Raw genomic sequence first — 12,447 nt, 5'->3', positions numbered from 1 at the left:
GAGCGAACACAAAGTGTCTATGTCTGTGTGAAAAGAGCTCTGTTTCCCCGATGAGCTCCTCCGTATGCGTCCGTAAACTGTACTGTCGGGGCATCACCGGACTTCCCTCTTGGTCGACTTTTACGCCTTTAGTTTTGCCGTGCGCGGAATTTCTAATTGCAGCGCAGGCAAAATTTTCTTGGATACGTTTTCTGGTACTTTTGTTACACGCTTTCAGTACACTCATTCCAAACTCGCAGTGATCTGTGTCTGATTGACATGGGCCAAAAAGGATAGATGTAGCTGTTGTAGGTGGGTTGTAGTAACTGTCCCTAGCAAGACTAGAGTCTGTTGTATGCGCGGCTCGCAATTTTTATTCGATTTCCACACTAAAATCACGAGTGAATCGAAATGAGATTGGAGATAATTTCTACGCCATGGTAAAAAATGTGTTCCTTCGCACTGTAGACCGTCCTATGAACTCGTCTACAATGGCATCAAGGCTTAATTTTTGTGCGAACTCTTTGTGGCCGTGCAGAAACGTGCTTGGGTTAGTCGGGCTTGGGACATTGTTGATTTCAAATGTGTTTTTGATGCGACCGAGGCAAGAGAACGATCTTTTTGACGTGCATGACGTCAGTGGAATGGTCAGTGCGACTTTAAAGAGTTCATTCATTTTCAGTAAAAGGTGTCTCGAGGTGTCGACTACCTTGTAGTAGCACTGTCGATACATGTCTTCCGCTGACTGGAACGCGCAAGCGTCCGATCCCTCATCATATCGCCGTGGCACCTTTCTTTGAACTTCTTCGCCTCCGTTTGCGTTTCGTTCCAGAACGGCGAGAGGCCGTGCTTAAGTTGAATAATCCCTTATGAAAATGGATTTTCCTTTCTAGAGACGTCTTCTGTACTCTTTATTTCCTACATTGAGAGTCTGTTGACTTTGACTTCTTGTTGATCAAGTGAACAGGAATTTCTGTTGACTTTATGCGCACTACCTGTGGGCCACATTATATGTGCTTTCTGTGACGCAACTTCCGTTGACAACGTGTACAAAACTTGTGGACTACAATTATATGTACTTTCTGTAGACGGATTATACAGCAGGTCTTGTTGAAGTTCTCTTGACTTGCTGTGGGATTATCCAGCAAACCTAGGGTTGGCCCATGGTGTTGTTTTTGTGTTCACAGTCAACAGAACTACTAGAGCCAACAGAAACAACTTTTTTAAATTTCTTTGTTATTTTAGACTTTCTTTAGACTTTTTGTTAACTTTGTACTGACATCATATGTTTATGTTCTGTTGAATTAGAGCCGGTAAGCTTCCGTAGACGACTCACAACAAAGAGGCAGTATGTTTTTCTATAGAATTTACACATACTTTTTGCATATCCCTTACAAAAATGGCTGTTGGTTTTTGTTTACAACCAACAGACCAGAGTCAACAGAAAGAGCAGATTTTTTAAGACTTTTCGTGAACTTTGTGCTGGCATCACACATTGACTTACGGCGTTTAACTTTCTGACTTTCTGTAGACCACTCACAACAGAAAGGTAACATCTTTTTCTTTTGAACTTAGCAAACTTTTTTCATAGGAACAACATGAAACTAATCAGGAAATTTAACCTGTTTGATTCATTGTTGTATAAGTATAGTTTATTCTCAAGCGAACAAAGACTCTTTGCAAGATATTGCTCATTTCAGAGAGCAAGATCATGCACACGTCCCTTATGGAAATGAATTTTGCCGGTTTATCGACATTTTTTGGATATCCTTTGGCCTCTTTTTCTTTTGTTCCCACTGTGATTCCATGTGGGCTATTGTAAAACAAAACGGCTATAGACGTACGTCACGTGTATATAAGCAGCAATTTTAAGCTCCAGCTGAAAAAAAAAGCGTTAAAATCAAAATGTCAAAAATTCGTTTTGGATGTTGTGGGTTTCATATTCTTCCATACATTCATATCTGGGAAAAGTAGGCGGCATTACCGTTGCTGTACCAATAGCTGGCATTGTAGTCCTGGAGGGAATAGTCAGACCTTCACAACAGCGCAACAGCCACCCATACTGCTTCAGAAGCGACTATAGGAAGCAATTTTAAACACGCAGCGATCACAAAGCGCACTGCCTATCGGAACCTGTGAGGCGCTTGACACGGAAGCAGGGGCGGATTTAACACTTCCGTATAGGGGGGGGGGCACTCAATGTTCGGCCTGACCATACAGGGTGTCCCACCGAAAAAGGGCCAGGGGCTAAAGAAAAAACGGAGTGCTCTACACAAATGGAATCAACTGTACGTGCTTGGCAGTTATGTGGTCTTTCCAAAATATTATTTTCATCTCCCCTTGTCAATTAATTAGCGGTAATTAATTTTTTAACTTTTCAATTATCGGTTAGCTCTCAGATGTCAATGTCTCAGAAGTTGTAGTACATGTCGAAAAACACGCAACTGAAGTGGATCGAGGTTGTTATGGCTTGTCCTTTCGTTTTTTCCCGGGTGACGATTGCAGTGCACTCTGATAGGTGTGCCGTGAAACAGGTGAAATATCTTCCTCTTGTGTGACGTGGCCGAAGGATGATCTCCAAGCGCTAATCTCAAGGTCAATGAACGCCGGAGGGCGCTGGAATCGTGGCGCGCGGGTGCCGGATTGTGGGCAGCGATCTGCGGTCCGCCCGGCATCTGAAACCAACTTTTAAACCCGGGAAAAAACGAAACCACAAGCTATAGCGACCTCGAACCACTTCATTTGTGTCTTTTTCGACATGTACTACAACTTCCTCATTGACATCTGAGAGCTGAAACCGACAATTAAAAAGTTAGAAAATTAATTACCGCTAATTAATTGACAAAGGGCGATGAAAGAAATATTTTTGGATAGACCACACAACTGCCAAGCACGTACAGTTGGTTCCATTTGTGTAGAGCACTCCGTTTTTTCTTTAGCCTCTGGCCCTTTTTCGGTGGAACACCCTGTATATCGCATAAATCATATCAGGCGGGACCAGCAGCCACAGGCAAAAGGGTATGCTATGCAACAAGACTGCTTGCAAACGCCTTTCAGCGCGAACGTTTTTATTAGCATTTCGTAACTCTTACCAGCCAAGATAAAATGTATAAATTACGTCTATGAGGTCTAGTGCGGATAGTTAGGTGCGTCGCCATTCACAATGGTACAAGAAATGTGTGAAACCCACAAAAACATAGGCCAGCAGAGATGCGATTTACGTGCATAAGCACAATCCGTTTTCACAACGTGAGGAAGCCTCCTCGACAGCACTCACTGTGTGCTCGCAACGTAAGGAGAAGTCTGTGTGAGTCGCCGAGCACATCGACTGGTAGAACGCTAAGTTCTCGAACATATTTCCAAATAGTCGCACTACAGTGTGTTCCACGCATCATGTCATTTGGACTTCATACAAAAACGACTTCATTACGAGCGATGTCAATGGTCAGTTTGACGAAGTTTGACATCGATTTTTCATTTCTGTCGAGAAGATGTGGGGTTGACTTGCCAAATTTCGAAGCTCAATTCAAAGAATTGAAGTTACTTCAAATAAAATTAAAGAAGAATTATTGCTGAAGATGACAAATTTCATTGTTGCACAAAAGCAATTGAACCTCTATTTTTTCGCTGAACCAAATGTGTACAAAGTCCAGACGACATGGGTCGTGAAAAACCTTGCATTTTGATGTGGCGAGGGCGGCCTTGGTTTCATGGGGCGGGGGGTTAATTCAGCTCGGCTTAATTCAGTTATGCATACATACAACACTGAAGTGGGGAATTCCTTGGAGTATCAACTCACCATCAAGATAACGTCTGTGTTTCTAACTGTAAACTTGCACAGCGCGTAATTTGCCATCCAGATTCACATTGATGCAAATGACAACCACAACAACAACTTTATTTGATAATGATGATTGTGTTACAAACACACATGTTATCTTGATGGTAAGTTAATACTCCAAGCAATTCCTAACCTCAGTGTTGGTTGTATGGGCAATCAAATTAGGCTGAGACACCTCACCCTTCATTCTGACTGAGAGGTAAGCAGGACTCTCGAATCTGGGGAAACACGCAAGACAAGGAGCAAGGTATGGCTAAACCGGAAGCGAAAACAAGCGAGAATACGCTTGTCCCATCCTACAGTTGACAATACGAGAATACCAAATAAGACCCATCGTCAAGGCTATCATCATGAGACGCAAGAGATACGCGTGCTGGTAGTACGATCGTATAAACAAGAAAACTTTCAGTCGAAAAATACACCATGCTGAGTCTGGTGTGTTTCCGTTCTGGTGTGTCCCGCTCTGATGTATTCCCGCCAGCATGTAGATCACATGAGGGACAGAGAAATGAAAGACAATGTGTAGGCCTGATATATATGTTTGGCGACTTAGCTGTTTATTCAGATCTCCTCTGTTAGAGCGCCTGGCAAGTCGAGCAGGAGTTCGCGTACTGTGCCGGTCGTGGTCTTCGATTCGTTGCGTCTCAGCTCATCGTTTACGGCAGCCAAAGTCTGATGTTTTCCTCTGATGTTTTTAAGACCTTCGCTATGTATTCTTCCAAGTATACCCACGGGCTTCGCCATAATGCTTGCAAAAAACTGCGAGAACAATTCTGTCATGAGTGTAAGCCAAGCGAATGGAAGTTGTTAACTGTTATATGTAATACTTTCTGACTGCCATTCTGTAACAATTATGTTCTCAAATAATTAGAAATGCAACCCGCTCCGTGTGGATGTAAGAAAGACATAGTTTACCTGTATTTTGGTGCCTGTTTGCTTGACGCCAGAAGTAGACGCATGCCCCAACAGGCAAATAGAGCTGCACGAACTTGACAGTTGGTTGAGGTCCTCACCTACCACCCATACACCAGCCTTTCAAAGTAAAAACAATGTCTTCTTGCACACCACGCCTAAGTCGAAATGTCCGTTAGTTGCCACCACACATACCACGACGTGAGTGCGTCTCCGGCTCTCGGTTGCAGACTGCAGCCGGCCCGCTGGCATCCGCCGGAAGCTCCCATAGACGCTATGGTCCAGGGAAAATGGCGGGCGCCCAAACCACGTGATCTCCAGGAGCCACTCACAGCGGCCCAGATCAGCAGCGCGGGAAAAAAGCTGGGGTCAAGTGCGCATGCGCAGACCGACCTCCTTTCTCAACCTCCTTTCCCCTCTCTCATCGGGTTTTTCGTCTGCCTCTTCTCGTCCCCCCTCCCCCCAGTCTCAGCTTCGTCTGTTTTTCTTCTGCTCTTGCTGAGAGTAACGTATGTGTTGTTCCAAAGCGGAGAAACAAAAAGCGATGGCGGTTGATAAAGCAAGTTTATTTGTTCTCGCGAACGGTTTAGAAACAGTTATAGAACATATCTTTTCACGTCTTGTAACAGGCTTCACTGGAGCTTTAGGTGCTTGGACACCAAAGAGCAGTTCAAAAGCCAACCGCAGTTCGCACACCCAATGTGTACAGTTTCCGAAAGCAGCTGGGCCATGTGTGTCATTGTTGCCGATGCCGAGACCTGAAAATGAAATAAAAACAATTTATTGGTGATGCGTAACTCTGAACGAAAATCACTGTTATGAATAGGCAATCGATGTTGATTTCAGTAGTATGGAGTGGACAAAGACTGCCGCCAACTTACAACCAGCCTTAAACACGATTTAATTAGTAATTAGAGTTAATGGGGACCCCCAACAGTAATCAGCATCATCCAGTGAGTCATCACACTAATTGGAGAGTGTCTAACTCGTGTTCAGGCCAGCTGTGCGTTGGCGGCAACCTGTGTCCATGAAAAAAGAAAAAAATAGAAAGAGATAGAGTGGAGAGAAGGAGTTTAGTTGAAGATCAACGACGCCATCTTGAAGAAAGCGGTTCAGAACGGCCCACTGCTGGGCGACGGAGCACAGAGGCAGGTTGCAAAGCATTGCAGCTATGACCACCAGTTCCGAACATCGTGTTAGGTCACCTGTGACGTCATCATGACATGTCTGGGCAGGTTAGGACAGATCTGGACATGCGAGGAGAAAAACAGTCATAATACAGAGGCTGGGAAAGCAAGACTAAATATGCTAACCATCAATAGCTAACCACAGAAAGAATTAGTTACACAACAAATGGGCCCACCACAACAGCAGTCACGGGGAGCGCAGAACGATGCGACTGCTCCATCCAACAGCCAGGCAAAGAAGTGACTCGTAATGGTTCTTTTCATGTATAAAGTCCCGCAGCTGCACCCCCAGCAGTTACTTTCTCAACTAATCTCATGACAAAATTATTAAGAATCACGCCAGCGCTACCCTCGTTTCCAAGGCAGAAGAAGATAGAAAATGGCGGGGATGCCTGGACAACAGCAATCAGCGCCTGGCATGCGCGAGCAAGAAAGCCACAAACAAAGTGGGGACAAAGTTATCACGAGCGAAAGCATTAGTTACACAACAAATCAGCCCAGCACAACGGCAGTCACAGGAGCGCAGAACGATACGTCCTTTCGATCCAAGAGCCAGGCACAGAACTGAATTGTAATGCTTTCTTCTCCTCTATAAAGTCATGCATCTGCCCCTCTTGCGGTTCCTTTCTGAACTAATTTGATCGCAAAATTATTAAGAATCGTTCTAGCACTATTCCCATTCGGGGCAGCACTAGCGTCATCGTCAAGACAAGAACGATCAACATGAATCTTTCTCATCCAAAAAAGAAAAAATACAAAGCGTCAACAAAGGAAAGCATGCAGGTCGGGGCATGTCAGGAGCGCTGTTACACGAGGAAAAATTGCACGAGCGCTGGGCAACAGAAGAAAGTAAACACTTGAACAGAGTGAAAAAGACACTCACCATCATCGGACACGTACACCGCATTCCCTCATTGTAAATCCGCTCGTCACAAAATCCACCACAATCGTCACACACCATTCACCAGTGGCGAACCACACATCCGGACCCCATCAGAGGCAAACGGAACCCCACCGAAGCTACGCTCTTCCATTACAGGCCAACGCAATTGCTAGGAACAGAATTAACGCGTCCACACCCACCAGTGTCCAAGAGAGAAGTGAATCCTTGCGCCCTCTGCAGGCTTTGCTCATTGGTCGTGACGTCATCCCATTGTCTCAGGGCTACACTGTTTTTTTCCACTGATGTCCAACCCATCTCCTCTGGACAAGGTCTACCTGAAACAATAGAGTCGCGGTATGACGTCATCACCCAAGCATGCAGCTGCGTGGCTCAAGGACGTGTACGCTCTAGACAGGGGACCTGTTATTTATTGAATCACTATCCCACAATTATTCCCTTTATTCTACTATGAGGGGTGTTCAAGTCAAACAGGGACTTTTCATTCGCAAAAGTAAAATGAATTTACAGGCGAGAAATTAGTTAAATTTTTCAACGTAATCTCCAGCAGCACTAATGCACTTGTCCCAGCGTTTCACGAGGGCTTGGATGCCAGCAGCGTAGAAATCCTTACCGGCGCATATCAGCCATGATCGGACCTCATTGTTGACCTCGTTGCTGCAGCTGAAGTTGCGGCCCCCAAGGAACGCCTTCAGTGACTCGAAGAGATGGAAATCGCTGGGGGCGAGGTCTGGACTGTAAGGGGGATGTGGCAGCAACTCCCAGCCAAGTTCCTGTAAGGTGCGTATCGTGAGATGCGTGGTATGCGGGCGTGCCAATTTTTTCTCTCTTTCCATTTCAGCCTTGTCATGCACTGAAGCAGACTCAGATCCAAAATAATTAATTTACACTGAGGGTGGCGTGCTAGGAATTTCTGTCCTGTGCTCAGATGCAAGCATTTCTGCACAAATACCTATAACAGCTGACTTCCTCAACACATCATGCTCCTAATGACCTCTAACAAACAAAAAACATACAAACCCTCTTCTCACGAAGTTAGCTTTACCATGCGACTTTCTTCTGCATAAAATCGGTGAAAAAAGGAAAGGGCAACAAAAAATTGTACGCAATTGTGCTTGAATTGCAATGACTTCAAAAGCCGAAGCATATGCTGATAAACTAAAAAAAAGACACCCACTTCTGCTATCAGGTAATTCTTGCATAATGCTACATACACAGCCGCATTGCCCTTGCATAAAGGAAGCACAGGACAAGGGCATGCAAATTCCTTTAAGCGAACAGGGAAAGTGCTTAAGACCTCAGATATAACCGCAGAGTCACCACACATCACTACGCAGCTAACAAAAGACGACAACAACAAGGTACTAGCGGCGGGTAAAATTGCAACACTCCTAAACAAGCCCCAACATACCATGATGACGTCACAAATCAAGAAAAAAAGCACACACACAGCAGCTCAGGAATGCACAAGGAGAGGTGCTTTATAGGAATTTCTACTGCACACTCAGATACTAGCATTTCTGCAAAAATACCTATAACTGCAAACAGCTTACTCCATCAACATATCGAGCAAAGTGAATACTGACACTCAACAACATATAACAAAAAACAAAGAAATTCAATTCTCACTAATTCTGAATGCGAAGCGGCTTTCTTCATCTCTACCTGGATGCTGACTGTTTCCCCTCATCTACATTCTGAGTAAAAGCAGTGAAAGAAGACAAGAACCGTGAAAAATAACACACACTTGCGCTCCAATAGCTGTAACTGCAAGAAACCGTAGCGCACGTTAATAAACTGAGAAAAAGGCGCTCACTTCTGTTATCAGAAAATTATTGCATAATGCGATACACACAGCTGCGTTGTCCCTACGTAAAGAAAGCACAAGACAAAAGTATACACAAAACAGGCAAACAGGGAAAATCGCTTCTACTGGGGCAGCATAATGCGGTATATGCCGAATTTGTACGGGTGAAAATTGCAAGGCACTGCTAAGCAATTACACACACACACGCACACATAGGACAGCGCATACAACACACGAGGGGGAAAAGGCTTAACACGGAGCACTCAGGAATAATCGCAGCGTTACTGCACATCGCTACGAAGCTCAACGGCTAACACAAGACGACAACAACAAGATATTAGCGAAGGGTAAAAATTGCAGCAAGAGAGACACTACTGAACAAGTCTAGACATGCGACATCGAATGCGAAAACACTGGTGATCGGGGAAAAGGCCTAAGCCTGCGGCGGAGCATCATAGAGCACACACAAGTTCATTTTTCTATTTCGCGTAAACTAAACGCGGTCTGCTAGGAAAACGACGCACAAATTTTCTTAGGGAGCAGAGAAATACAGGAATATCTAATCTGTGGTCAGGTACCAGCATTTCTGCTCAAAAACCCATAACTGCAAAATTAAGCACTGCTTACTTCATCAACATATCGAGCAACCAACGAAATCTAACAAACAACCCCACTTCCACTGACAGAACACTATTCAAGCGGCTTTCTTCTGCGTAAAAGTAGAGAAAATAAGAAAAGAGCAGCGAAAAATTACACGCACTTTTGTTCGCATAGGAAAAAAGAAAGGAGGCACACTCTAATAAACTGTGACAAAGACACCCATTTCTGCTATCAGATAATTATTGCATAATGCTAAATACACAATTGCATTGTCCCTGCGTGAAGAAAGCACAGAAAAAGGACACACAATTTATTTTAAGCGAGCAGGGAAAGTCACTACTTCTCGGACAGCTTAATACGATAAAGTCTGAATTTTTGCCGGCTATTTTGCCGGCTGAATTTTTGCACAGCTACGAGCGTGACAGACACATACTAACGAACAAACAAAACACTCCTGTTCACTTCTACTGATAGAATTAGAGATAAAGGCTTGAACCACACGATAAGAGCAATGCACACCGCTTCAGGGAAACATATCAAATTCAGCGCAACAGGACCGTCTTCGAGAAGTCATAAAATAGCCTGCCCAACACAAAGACTTCACCAGGGTCGCGTGGCCTTTCCATTAAAAACGCTCGTTCAATCCATCAGATTACAATGCAAACGCAATAACAATTATTTTTTAAACCACTCTTTCACGCCATAGTACATAAATGTATCACTCGTGTCACACGAAAAGGCAAACACATAGAACTTACTTGTCAGGTGGGGTCCCTGGTTCAGAAAAGCGCGCGCGCACACACACACACACACAGTCACATTTTCACACTCACAAGCACAAAGTCTATTTTCACAACCACATAAATCCATATTATTCCTCGGGTCAGTAATTATCCTACCATCGTCAAAAGACGGCACACACATGTATGCGAACATTATCGACCCGTGGGCGTCGGATAATGTGGTCGTGTCGTGGATGATTTTCGTTTTCCGAGAAAGTTTGTTAATAGAGTCATCGCAATGAGAGATTAGTACATCTATGAGCGCAGCAGGGGCGTTTTGAACGATGTTATTCTACTGACGGGAAAGTCTATCATCGAGGGGAAATGTCGTGTTCACTTTAATGGTCAATCCTCTAGGAGTTTTTTCTTGCTGTTTGTAAAGTTGGAGTGCGGCGCGGTGAGAATTGTAGCGCATTTTTTCTTATCGCATACTTGACGGAGCCTAAAGAACGCTTCAGTCTCGGGAGATATGTTGTCTGTATATGTCTATTTCGTTGGGAAAATTTACGCTCACCGGCGGTTAGTCGTCGTGCTTCGATGTCTTGGTGTTGCGGCCTCCTCGTCGCTGCCGTTGTTGAAGGAGGGAGTCTGCTTCCTGTGGTGTAGGCCACACCGGATCCGGCACTCCACGGTTGTCCTGTCGTCGTCGTGGTAGTCGTCGGAGGAGCCGTGGGACGAGGCCCTGAAGATGAGCGCTGATCTGTCGGACGCCCTCGAAGTTGGGGTGGAGGCCGTCCGCGGCCAGCACGTAGGGTGGGCGTTGGTGTTGGAAGCCGTGGTCGAGGTAACACAGGTGAGGGGAGCCCCTGCACAACCTTACCAGTCGTCGATTAAATTCGAACGCCCGGGGGTTGCACTGGAACTCCCTGCGCCTATCAATAAAAGGTCGCCGTCGGTTATAGGATCGAGGTAGAATCAGTGTACTTTTCGTCTTTTCTTTACAGCTGGACACAATCACGCTAAGAACACCCCGAAACAACATATGCCAGTATGTCTATTCATGCAGAAATGGTATAGTTTCAGTGTAGAATGAGCCTGCTATGCTGCTCTTTTTGTGAATGTCGGTATTTCCCATACTAGTGTTCCTCAAGTTTACAAGGGAGATCATTTTGTTACATCTTACAATAAAACAGCTTCTGTGAAATAATGTGCACTAATTTATTTTCAAAATCTGCCCCTTTCTCTATTCTTGTTTAGTTTCAGGGCAACGTATGTAACCTATAGAGTATCGCGGGTGTTATTACCAGCTTATGCTGCCAAGAGTACTCACGAGGCAGCCAAGGTAGCCATGCAGGGTAGTTGGTACATATTCATTTGTGGTAACTTCAGCAATGCGCCTCTTTCAGAAGAGGTGCTGCCACCGTGCGGCGGACGAGAGAAACAATACAGAGGGCAAGGCCGGAAAACGGGCAGTAGAGTTCTTGAAGTTGTTTCGTGTTGCCGGTACCGCTTTCTCTAGCACGTCGTGTTTGCTGTTCGTTATTTACGTCCCAATTTACTAATGATTGTACCCGGGGACAGGTTTGTTCCCGGTGGATTTGCAGCGCTTGTAAATGGGTGGACAAATGATCTTCGAAGCATTCGTCTCCCGAACGCGGAGCAAACCATGCGGTTCCTCAGTGAATCGGATGCACCGACGGCAAGACAACTGAGAAAAGGTCACCTGTTCAAAGATGACAAGCACATACGAAACGTTTACGTTCACACGGTGTCGCAGAACTCTTGTTATCATGTCGTAAAATGTGTTTGCCTGCCGTCCATGCGCGCTGGTCATTACGTCATTCACGTTGTCCTACAAAAGGAAAACAGCGACGTCCAGGGAGCCCAATGTTACTGTCCCGCCGGGTAAGTCAAGTTTTATATACTTAGCGTTGGTTTAAAAAATCAGAACACTTATATGAATGGATCAGTTATATTAGCCATCATGTGCATGCCGCCGCACACATTTCATGAGCTCCATGATGAGAGCTTGAGCTTGAGTTAAAAAATGCGATTTGAACACAGGAATGTCTGTTATTTTTGCTTAAGCTGAAGACTTTTAGCATGGATTTCTACCACCAGCAAACCCTGCATTTGCACCATTCTTTCAGCCCAATTTACGAGTCCTGTTATATGTTACAGATTGAGCGGGTCCTGTCAGCATGTAGCAGGCTTCCTATTAAGCCTTCAAGAACCAGCACAGATAACTGAGACATCCTGTACAGTTTTGCCATGCAAGTGGGTTGTGCCACCAGCTGGTAAGGTCATCTACCACTTTAATAATGCAATTACATATTGTCCACGTACATCATCTAAATACAGAACTGGAGAAATAATTAAGAATTTGTTAATGTACATGCAAGACACGTATACATGCCGGTAGTAACTGCTGATTATGTAACGTATCCGACATAACCATGTCTTCTTTTCAAACATTTCACACACACTTTGAGTGATGT

Source organism: Ornithodoros turicata, chromosome 3 (genome assembly GCF_037126465.1).
Source record: "Ornithodoros turicata isolate Travis chromosome 3, ASM3712646v1, whole genome shotgun sequence".
NCBI lineage: Eukaryota > Metazoa > Arthropoda > Arachnida > Ixodida > Argasidae > Ornithodoros > Ornithodoros turicata.
Note: the sequence above shows the minus strand (reverse complement) of the source record.